This window comes from Arachis stenosperma, chromosome 1 (assembly GCF_014773155.1).
Source record: "Arachis stenosperma cultivar V10309 chromosome 1, arast.V10309.gnm1.PFL2, whole genome shotgun sequence".
Classification (NCBI taxonomy): domain Eukaryota; kingdom Viridiplantae; phylum Streptophyta; class Magnoliopsida; order Fabales; family Fabaceae; genus Arachis; species Arachis stenosperma.
In genome coordinates, this window is record NC_080377.1 from 87,959,255 (window position 1) to 87,971,660 (window position 12,406).

The 12,406-nt window shown below is 37.4% G+C and overlaps 1 long non-coding RNA gene across 1 annotated transcript; it reads left to right on the plus strand.

Moving 5' to 3' along the window:
• Positions 1-5,455: 5,455 nt before the first annotated feature.
• On the plus strand, positions 5,456-7,571 carry LOC130934015 (uncharacterized). Its single transcript, XR_009067753.1, has 3 exons — positions 5,456-5,544; positions 5,625-5,684; positions 7,559-7,571. It is a non-coding gene; the product is annotated as an uncharacterized LOC130934015 (long non-coding RNA).
• The last annotated feature ends 4,835 nt before the right edge of the window (positions 7,572-12,406 follow it).

A 12,406-nucleotide genomic window follows, 5' to 3' on the forward strand; every position in this document is an offset into this window, starting at 1 on the left:
CTTTGTTAGTTATTAGTTTATTTCCTTTGTCATTTATATTTCTTGTATAAAATCTCAAAAACCCCAAATATAACTCACAACCAATAACAAGACACTTTATTGTAATTCCTAGGGAGAACGACCCGAGGTTTCAATACTTCGGTTTATAAATTTAGGGGTTTGTTTTAGTGACAAACAATCTTTTGTATGAAAGGGTTATTGTTGGTTTAGAAACTGTACTTTACAACGAGATTTCATTAGTGAAATTCTAAACCTTCAAAAATCTAATCATCAGTAACTACAAGGGGGTCCACCATAACTATTGTCTTCGTATGAATCATAGAATGGTTGTTGGTCATAGTGCATTGGAGGGGTTTGTTGCTAAGAGGGTTGATTAAATCCTTGTGGCTCCTCCCATCGTTGATTGTTCTAACCTCGATGCATGTTCCCATTATGGCTTCCATTTTCTACAACATAATTTGAACTAAACTCATAGCCAAAGGGGTGAGAATTCATAGTAGTAAGAGAAAATAATAACAAAAACTAATAAAAATAAGCGACAAAGTCCTAAAACTAACAAAAACAAGTAAACTATAAAAAAACAAATATTTACAATAACCAATAATAAGGCACACGTTTGTAATTCCTCGGTAACGGCGCCATTTTGATGATCGAATTTTTGTGTGGTCTAGAATTTTACAATAAATTCTCGTTACAAGTATAGTTTCTAAACCAACTAAAATCTTTTCATACAAAAAATTTGGTTGTCACAAGTAACAAACCCCTAAAAATAATAGCCGAAGTATTCAAACCTCGGGTCGTCTCTCAAAGGAATAGCAGGGAAGTGTATTTATTATTAGTTATGAGTTGTATATTTTGGGGCTTTAAGATAGGAAACAAGAAAAGTAAATTGCAAAGGAAACAAACTAACAACTATAAAAGCTCTTGGCAAGGTGTGAGAACTGGAAGTCCTATCCTAGCTATCCTTATCAATTGTGATGAGAATTGTTCATTGCTCCTGTTATGGACCGCTCTAGGCCTAGTCCACCTACTCGCCGGGTTGGAGCAGCACCTCCGGCCCAGACCTAAACCAACAATAAAGGAACCCGATGGGTCGGCTCTCGTATACCCGACCCGGGCAGCATACGGCCACGCTTCCTGTGTGGACCAAACCACCTAGCTAAAACGGTCGGGTCGGAGTCCTCGGAACTGGATCCGAATCCCCGACCTAACGGTTAGGATTGCCAACGCTTTTCCACGTGAGCAGGAGGAGCACAAAGTATCTTGGATAGTGGGCCAGGTCACCTTTAGGCCCACCCAGCACGGTATATAAGGGGAGAGGTCAGCACTCCCCCAAGGTACACATCATTTTACCTAATTTGGCTACCAACTCGTACGGACACTGACTTGCTCGTCGAAGTGTCCTTGCAGGTGGCCACCCCCTCCCCGCTCCACATGCTTCCTCTGACATTATCGACATTCGAATCTTCGCTCTACGTCAATCCAGGGTCTCATCCGTTCCCCCGTGTCTAAGCACCCGACCTATCCAGGAACCGAAGTCTCTAGGTAACGAACAGCTCCCACTTAGTTAACCCTCTAATTTTGAAGGAAAGTCAAGTGGATGAATCAATTTGATTCCTCAAGTCCTAGTCAACTCCTAAGGAAAGACTAGCTTTAGTGGAATCCGAATCAACTAGCAACTTTCAATTATCAATCAACAAAGGAGTTTGATAACTCAAGTGTCACTAATTACTCAACACTTGGAAGGCACAACACAAAAGCACAGAAAAGCAATAAGAGATAATAAAATCCAAACAACCAATTGATGGCATCAATAACATAAATCGAAGAAATCAATCATAAATATGAAATACCTCAAATTGCATTAAATAAAAAATCAAATCTAACATGAGAATTCATAAACTAAATGGGGAAGATAAAGTAAATCACCAAAAGAGGATAAACTAAAATGCTAGAATAAATAAGAGTAGAAGAGAACTAAATTAAAGTAGAGTAGAAATCTGAAATTGAAAATAGCTAAATATAAGAATCCTAAAACCTAGAGAGAGGAGAGAGTCTCTCTCTCTAGAAAACTACATCTAAAACCTAAATTGTGAATAATGGGAAGTTGTGTAAATGCCTCATAATTCCCCCACTCTGCAGCTTCTATTCTGTGTTTTTGGGCTTGGAACTGGGCCAAAATGGAGCCCAGAAGTCACCTCCAGCGTTTTCTACATTTTCTGCACGTGGCGCATGTCATGCTTACGTGTCAGTCACGCGTACGCATCGATGGTCTTCTTCGCGTGTCACGCGTATGCGTCAGGTGCGCATGCGTCGCTGTGCAATTCTCCAAATCACGCGCACGCGTCAGGTACACGCACGCATCAGGTACGCACACGCGTCGCTCCTCGCTGGTTATCTCCTTTAATTCCTATGCTCCTTCTACTTTTGCATGCTTTATTTCCATCCTCTAAGTCATTCCTACCCTGTAATCCCTGAAAACCCTTAGCATACATATCACGGCATCGAATGGTAATAAGAGAGGATTAAAGCTAGCAAATTTAAGGCCAAAGAAGCATGTTTTCAATCATAACACAAAATCAGGAAGGAAAATGTAAAACATGCGAACTTTATGAATAAGTGTGAGAGTAGTGGATAAAATCCACTCAATGAAGCACAAGATGTACCACGAAATAGTGGTGCATCAAGAGTCTAATGTGAAATTCAGCTGTCTACATCAGTGTTCTGTTACCATTTGTGCATCAAAAATTAGCCTAGGGACTAATGTGAGTCACATTCATAAAGTTTGAGGACTAAATAGAGGCAATTGAAACTTCATGGACTAAATTGAAGCTTGCATGTAAGTTAAGAGACCAAATAGAGTATTATCTCTAGACTAGCAAGATGTATTATCGTATGAATATACAGGTTAATGATCAAATTAGTCCTTGAAAGATTAGTCGATCGTCATTTTTATCCTGAATGATTTTTTAATCAAATTAGTCCCTTAAAGATTTAACATTAATCTCGTTTGTCCATTCGTCAAATACTTAACACCTTCCATTAACATTTTCCACATGTATCATTAAATGATAAATCAGCAATGATAAAATGACGTTATTTTTTGGTATTAGGGTATATTGTGTCAAAATGTGCTGTTTCTCTTTTCCTCTCTCTCAAAATGCATGAAATATCGCAATAGTCAGAGAGAATAGAATGGAGTTCAGATGAATCATTTGAAGGGATGAGGAAGCCATAATTGGTGATACTGTGCAGAGTGCGATTGCGCTCATTCTTCATGGTTTAGGGTACCAATGCTAAGCCATGGTTGGCGCTATGACCACTAACTAGTGACATTAACGACATGGCAACATGGAGCAATAGTGACACCAATTACACAGAGAGCCAGAGAGACTGACACAGTGATGCAACAGAAAAACCGACAGTAATTTTGGTCAGATTTCAAAGTTTAAAGGTAGACAAAAGTGAGAGATTGAGAGAAGTGAAAATGGAGCCATGGAGCTTGGAGGTGGAGGTAAGGTTGTGGATTGTAAATCATAAAAGTGAGAAAGATTGAGAGATTGGGGAGTTATTACTTGGATTTCCATATCTTTAACTCAGATTGGGCTTTGAATTGGTCAAAATGCATTCTGGACTAAGAAGATAACTTTTAGATTGGCTTCTTTCTAAAATGCAACCATGTGCCTCAAATGCCATCCTGACGATTCAACGACTTTCTCCGATGTTGCTCAAGGCAACTTCCTCCAATTCAAAGTGTAGAACCGCAACAGAAGGGAGAGGTAGAATTTTAAAATCATACCCTTTGATCAAAGCATTGTGTTCTTCTCTTTGATTAGAGCTATGTTACCTTTTCTCTCTTTGTGTGTTTGATATTTTGTATTTTGTGTGAAGAAGGAAAGAAAGAGTGTCTGAGCAATGATTGGTGAGAGCTTCAAATAGGGAGAGATGAAGAGAAACAGTGTTGTTTTGATATGTGTTGTGTCACTTAACAATTCATGTGGCAAAATATTAACAAAAACGGAGATGCGCAAGGAACAAAAGGCATTCTACTCCATCCAAGCGATTCAAGCCCCACCTCAAGTCCTTCAAATTGAGGCACCCCCTAGAATATGTGGCTTGTGCTCTAGCACCGCACATTACACTGATCAATGCCACCAAGTACAAGAGGACTAGACTCTCGCAGTAGCCAATGTGAGCCATAACCGTCCACCTTATCAGTCTCAAGGCCAAAACAACTACCCTCATGGTAATAATTCCAATCAAGGGTGGAGGAATAATGCACAAGGGAACAATCAAAATCAAAGATGGAACAACTCTTTTTCTTACTACCACAATAACCACCAAGCCAATCAATACCACAACAATAACCATCAAGAACCTCACCAAAACTAAAATAATCATTCTAGATACCAGGCACCCCACCAAAGACAACAATCTAATCAACCTTCTTCTTCTTCCACCAACCAAGTTGATGATTTAAACTGTGCACTCCAACAAGAGTAAGAAATACTTAGAGCTGTGGTGGAGAAAAATGAAGAGAACAGTAGAGCACAATTCAGTAACATGAGTGCTCAATTGTCCAACATAACCGTATTTCTCTCAAAGATGTGCCTACCTCCTACCAACAACACCAACACCAACCAAGCCTCTAGCTCATCTAGCCTTCCTTCTCAACCCCTCTCAAAGCTAAAAGGTAGCATCAATTCAATCTGTAACAACCCTGATTTTCGAGTATGCGAGATATTTTCTGAAGGCACGGATTTCGCCAGAAGATCAGTAAAGGGAACACTTCTTTTATATCAACAAGTATCTCAATCCTCATTGTCATTATGTCATCCTTAAGCTAGAACCTTTTCCAAGGCAAGCTCGATAACGCGGACACGAAGAACATAGTTTTTGAACCGTATCGGTTAGGAGTTTAGATCCGGTTTTTCGTAGATAGTCTCAGTTTGACGAACTGGACTCGATTCATGAGAGAAGAGAGATAATAGGGTAATATTATCATTATATTAGTAATAAAAGTTTCTTGAATGATATTATAAGGTTACCTGGTCAGTTTTAGTTAAAAACAGAAAATCGGTTTAACCGGATTTACGGTTTACTGGTGCAGCTTAGCACCAGCACTCTCTGATGACTTTAGCAATGCTAAGGCCTCATTATTCATGTTTTATTCTCATAATAAATATGTTACTAGTGTCATTTATGCTAGTAGCTCAGAAAATAATTTTTAGAGATGTTTTTGCAAGTGTTCCGATACACATAGTTTTAGTAGTTATACACCAGAGATATTTTAATATTATTTTAATCCACCTCCAAGCCAACCAATCACAACTCACCCTACACCCCGAAAACCCCCAAGGCTGCCTCATTTGCTCATTGTGGCCGAAAATAACCAAGAGAAAAAGGAGAGAAAGTTCTTGGTTCATAAATCTTCAAAGCTTGATTTCTTCTGAACTAAAACTCAAATCAAAACACCGATTTCACCAAAATGATCCTCTCTTCTTCCTCTACATAACCATGTGAATTATCAAGGCTGGAAATAAGGTGAGATGGCTGTCTCCCTCCCTCTTCAATTCGGTTTCAAGGAAACATGGGTAAAAATGTGTTTTCTTGATGTGTTTTAGGAGGAAAAAGTGCTTAAGGACCACCTGAAAGTTTGATTGAATTAGGAGCAGCAAAACCAGGTAGGGTGTCACGAAATTAATCTTGATTATTTGTGTTTGATTTGTGTGAATGTTGTATAAATTGGCTGTGCTAAAAATTGGTTGCATATATGATTGATTCTTGGTGAAAATTTGGTGAAATTTTGATGAAATTTGATGAAATTCAAGCTTTATGTTCATGTTCTTGGAGCAGCTGGAAAAACGAAACCCTAGGCTTAAATTGAGGTTCAATTTGTGATGAAATCATGTAGAAAAGATGGGGTTTTAGTGGCTGCTAATTTATTATGAATTGTAGTAAAAATCGGTTGCTGAAAAGACTGAAAAACGGGTAAAAACAGAGAAAGAATTTGAAGAATTTATGAAGAACATGAAGAACACTTTGAGTGTGATGAAGAACAATGAAGAACAGGCCTTAGATCTTAAAAAGGGCAAGGAAGTAAAATTTTTGGTGTTTAAGGGGTTGTTTAGTAATTTATGAAAGTTAGGATGGTAAAAGTAGAAATATTAAAAGTTACGGGTGGTAAAAAGTGAATTTTAAAGGTTAAAAGTAAAAGGTAAGTTAATTTTCGAAAATATAATAATAAAATAATAAATAATAATAAAATATTAAATAATAATATTTAATTAAAAATATTATTTTAATAAAAATAATAAAATAATGCAGAAAAGGCAGTTTTCTGTAAAAGCTTTAGAAAGACAACTTTAAGTGCAGAATCTCATAATTACCTTCATAAAACACTTAGGGAGTGGTAAGAACATATTAGTGAGGCAAAGATAAAAGAAAGATAAAAAGTTGAAGAAAAGATAAGACTCAAAGAAAAAGTCTGTAAAGTTTTAATGACAGAAAAACAGATAAAATTAGTGAACGAACTAGAACAACATAGTTAGTCCTTGAGTTGCGACTAGGGTTAGGTATAATATGAAAAGTTAAACTGTTTCAGTATAGACTTAATGAACCTATACTTGGGGCAGAATAACTATTCATACCGAAATTTACATAAGCTTTAAATACATACGTTAAGCAGAGAAATCAGAGTAAAGTAAAGAGATAAAGAGAAAAAGAGTGATATGGATACAGAAGAAAGAGGTACCGCATAAGAATGTGAAAGTGATAATGAATAATGAGAATGTTAATGAATGATGATAATGAGAATGATTATGTAAGAATCTGCTGCAGAGAGGCAGTCAGATAGATGGTGGTACGACCACTGAGAACGCTTTCCTGGGATACCTTGCTATAATGCTTTGCTGTAAGACAGAGGTTGCTTACAGAGGTATCAAGATGAATGTGCTCCTGTAAGACAGAGGTTGCTTACAGTGAGTGTGTTGTGGCTCCTGTAAGACAGAGGTTGCTTACAGTGAGTATGTTGTTGCTCCTGTAAGACAGAGGTTGCTTACAGTGAGTCTGTTGGGCATATATCGGCTAATAAGTTTCGCCCTGCAAGACAAAGGTTGCTTGCAGTGGATACCCTGCAAGACAAAGGTTGCTTGCAGTGGATATTGCCAACAGGAAAGCCTTATCCAGACAGAGGTTGCTGGGTAACGTCGGGAGCGGGTATGTAACCGACAGATGAGCTCATTACCTGCGCTAGGACTAGACATGCATCATACTTGGTTGTGCATTTTCTCTATTATGATTGTTGCATGAATGTATGCTTTCTTTGTTTGTGTTCTATTCTCCGTGTTTGTGTCTGTGTTTTACTTTCTTGTATTCTTCTGTTTGCGATCTTTTTCTGTTTTCTCTATTTTCTCTATTTATCTGTCTTCTGTTACTACTTCTCTATATTCTGCTATTAGTCTGCTAAATAAGACAAAATTAACAAATGTAACTAATAACCCCGGCCCTACTAAGAACTCCCCAGTTCTTACCCCTTCTCTCTCCCTTCCCCCTCCAGATGGAAGCATGAGTACCCTTCCGTAGTTTGCTGATGACCGTTCGTAAAGAGAATTCCGCTCTAGGTAGTCTTCTGAGTCTAGGGTGAATCTCTTTATCTATGTATATGTATATACTGTGAGACCAGCCAACGTCTGCACCCCGTTCGTATGCGCACTTTAATCTGAATCCTGTGTACGAGACTCCCGTTGTGTGGCTACTTGATGAGGTACCAGAGAGACGTCAAGTGGCAATGTCTGATCGTGCAGAGGAGTAACAAATGATGTTCTACCTTTTGATGATGTTCCACCTGACTTGAGTTTTGAAGACCTAGAATGTACTTTCCCTCGCTTTAGTAGTTTAGAGGGACTAGGCGAGTATAGAGTCTAGGCTAGCCTGGGTGCCAGCTTAGGGACTTCTTGAACAGGTCAGGACCTGGGATGTTGTCTATATATATATATGTATATAGATATTATTTAGTTATATCTAGGGGTGTTCTAACTAAAGGTCTATACTCTAACAAAGGCTGGATCACTGAATCTTGTTAACTGCTTGTAATGTATTTATGTGTGGTTGTTTATAACTGTTTTATCTGTTATTATTTGTGAATTGATTATAAATGATTATGTTTATTAATCCAAATGTTTTCAAAAAAAATATATATATATATACCTCGCAATTTAACTACGCTTTTAACAACGAATCAGGCTCATATGATAAATAATAGATAATAACTAGGAAGACAAATTGGTAGCACTCAGTTTCCGGTGTGTCCTAGGCGTACTGAAAATTGGGTCATTACAATTTGGTATCAGAGCAGTTCGTTCCCAATAGAGCCTGGGGAGTGGACTGACTATGCTTCATTGCATACTCTGCTTGTGTGTCTCATGCTGTTAGGGTAACTTTAAGATACATTTGGCATGAATGTCTATGAGTGCTCATTTTGGGAATGTTCGTGCTAAACTTGAGATATTAAGACTGATCACCTTAATGTTGATTGTTTGGTGCGGATAAGACCTCAATGACTGTGAATAGGCATGGTTTAATTGAGCTCCGAACGATGAATCGACGTGAGCCACAGCTATTTTCATAGCTGTTATGATCTTAATGGCTATGGATGTGTGAGATTTGGATGCTATCAGCAACAGACCAATCTCTTCGTTAGGATGGCATGAAAGAAATAGACCGCTTGAAGATGGATTCTTGCATGCGGCTGAAATTTTGAGGGCAAAATTTTCTTTTAGGAGGGTAGAATGTAACAACCCTGATTTTCGAGTATGCGAGATATTTTCTGAAGGCACGGATTTCGCCAGAAGATCAGTAAAGGGAACACTTCTTTTATATCAACAAGTATCTCAATCCTCATTGTCATTATGTCATCCTTAAGCTAGAACCTTTTCCAAGGCAAGCTCGATAACGCGGACACGAAGAACATAGTTTTTGAACCGTATCGGTTAGGAGTTTAGATCCGGTTTTTCGTAGATAGTCTCAGTTTGACGAACTGGACTCGATTCATGAGAGAAGAGAGATAATAGGGTAATATTATCATTATATTAGTAATAAAAGTTTCTTGAATGATATTATAAGGTTACCTGGTCAGTTTTAGTTAAAAACAGAAAATCGGTTTAACCGGGTTCACAGTTTACTGGTGCAGCTTAGCACCAGCACTCTCTGATGACTTTAGCAATGCTAAGGCCTCATTATTCATGTTTTATTCTCATAATAAATATGTTACTAGTGTCATTTATGCTAGTAGCTCAGAAAATAATTTTTAGAGATGTTTTTGCAAGTGTTCCGATACACCTAGTTTTAGTAGTTATACACCAGAGATATTTTAATATTATTTTAATCCACCTCCAAGCCAACCAATCACAACTCACCCTACACCCCGAAAACCCCCAAGGCTGCCTCATTTGCTCATTGTGGCCGAAAATCACCAAGAGAAAAAGGAGAGAAAGTTCTTGGTTCATAAATCTTCAAAGCTTGATTTCTTCTGAACTAAAACTCAAATCAAAACACCGATTTCACCAAAATGATCCTCTCTTCTTCCTCTACATAACCATGTGAATTATCAAGGCTGAAAATAAGGTGAGATGGCTGTCTCCCTCCCTCTTCAATTCGGTTTCAAGGAAACATGGGTAAAAATGTGTTTTCTTGATGTGTTTTAGGAGGAAAAAGTGCTTAAGGACCACCTGAAAGTTTGATTGAATTAGGAGCAGCAAAACCAGGTAGGGTGTCACGAAATTAATCTTGATTATTTGTGTTTGATTTGTGTGAATGTTGTATAAATTGGCTGTGCTAAAAATTGGTTGCATATATGATTGATTCTTGGTGAAAATTTGGTGAAATTTTGATGAAATTTGATGAAATTCAAGCTTTATGTTCATGTTCTTGGAGCAGCTGGAAAAACGAAACCCTAGGCTTAAATTGAGGTTCAATTTGTGATGAAATCATGTAGAAAAGATGGGGTTTTAGTGGCTGCTAATTTATTATGAATTGTAGTAAAAATCAGTTACTGAAAAGACTGAAAAACGGGTAAAAATAGAGAAAGAATTTGAAGAATTTATGAAGAACATGAAGAACACTTTGAGTGTGATGAAGAACAATGAAGAACAGGCCTTAGATCTTAAAAAGGGCAAGGAAGTAAAATTTTTGGTGTTTAAGGGGTTGTTTAGTAATTTCTGAAAGTTAGGATGGTAAAAGTAGAAATATTAAAAGTTACGGGTGGTAAAAAGTGAATTTTAAAGGTTAAAAGTAAAAGGTAAGTTAATTTTCGAAAATATAATAATAAAATAATAAATAATAATAAAATATTAAATAATAATATTTAATTAAAAATATTATTTTAATAAAAATAATAAAATAATGCAGAAAAGGCAGTTTTCTGTAAAAGCTTTAGAAAGACAACTTTAAGTGCAGAATCTCATAATTACCTTCATAAAACACTTAGGGAGTGGTAAGAACATATTAGTGAGGCAAAGATAAAAGAAAGATAAAAAGTTGAAGAAAAGATAAGACTCAAAGAAAAAGTCTGTAAAGTTTTAATGACAGAAAAATAGATAAAATTAGTGAACGAACTAGAACAACATAGTTAGTCCTTGAGTTGCGACTAGGGTTAGGTATAATATGAAAAGTTAAACTGTTTCAGTATAGACTTAATGAACCTATACTTGGGGCAGAATAACTATTCATACCGAAATTTACATAAGCTTTAAATACATACGTTAAGCAGAGAAATCAGAGTAAAGTAAAGAGATAAAGAGAAAAAGAGTGATATGGATACAGAAGAAAGAGGTACCGCATAAGAATGTGAAAGTGATAATGAATAATGAGAATGTTAATGAATGATGATAATGAGAATGATTATGTAAGAATCTGCTGCAGAGAGGCAGTCAGATAGATGGTGGTACGACCACTGAGAACGCTTTCCTGGGATACCTTGCTATAATGCTTTGCTGTAAGACAGAGGTTGCTTACAGAGGTATCAAGATGAATGTGCTCCTGTAAGACAGAGGTTGCTTACAGTGAGTGTGTTGTGGCTCCTGTAAGACAGAGGTTGCTTACAGTGAGTATGTTGTTGCTCCTGTAAGACAGAGGTTGCTTACAGTGAGTCTGTTGGGCGTATATCGGCTAATAAGTTTCGCCCTGCAAGACAAAGGTTGCTTGTAGTGGATACCCTGCAAGACAAAGGTTGCTTGCAGTGGATATTGCCAACAGGAAAGCCTTATCCAGACAGAGGTTGCTGGGTAACGTCGGGAGCGGGTATGTAACCGACAGATGAGCTCATTACCTGCGCTAGGACTAGACATGCATCATACTTGGTTGTGCATTTTCTCTATTATGATTGTTGCATGAATGTATGCTTTCTTTGTTTGTGTTCTATTCTCCGTGTTTGTGTCTGTGTTTTACTTTCTTGTATTCTTCTGTTTGCGATCTTTTTCTGTTTTCTCTATTTTCTCTATTTATCTGTCTTCTGTTACTACTTCTCTATATTCTGCTATTAGTCTGCTAAATAAGACAAAATTAACGAATGTAACTAATAACCCCGGCCCTACTAAGAACTCCCCAGTTCTTACCCCTTCTCTCTCCCTTCCCCCTCCAAATGGAAGCATGAGTACCCTTCCGTAGTTCGCTGATGACCGTTCGTAAAGAGAATTCCGCTCTAGGTAGTCTTCTGAGTCTAGGGTGAATCTCTTTATCTATGTATATGTATATACTGTGAGACCAGCCAACGTCTGCACCCCGTTCGTATGCGCACTTTAACCTGAATCCTGTGTACGAGACTCCCGTTGTGTGGCTACTTGATGAGGTACCAGAGAGACGTCATGTGGCAATGTCTGATCGTGCAGAGGAGTAACAAATGATGTTCTACCTTTTGATGATGTTCCACCTGACTTGAGTTTTGAAGACCTAGAATGTACTTTCCCTCGCTTTAGTAGTTTAGAGGGACTAGGCGAGTATAGAGTCTAGGCTAGCCTGGGTGCCAGCTTAGGGACTTCTTGAACAGGTCAGGACCTGGGATGTTGTCTATATATATATATGTATATAGATATTATTTAGTTATATCTAGGGGTGTTCTAACTAAAGGTCTATACTCTAACAAAGGCTGGATCACTGAATCTTGTTAACTGCTTGTAATGTATTTATGTGTGGTTGTTTATAACTGTTTTATCTGTTATTATTTGTGAATTGATTATAAATGATTATGTTTATTAATCCAAATGTTTTCAAAAAAAAATATATATATATATACCTCGCAATTTAACTACGCTTTTAACAACGAATCAGGCTCATATGATAAATAATAGATAATAACTAGGAAGACAAATTGGTAGCACTCAATTTCCGGTGTGTCCTAGGTGTACTGAAA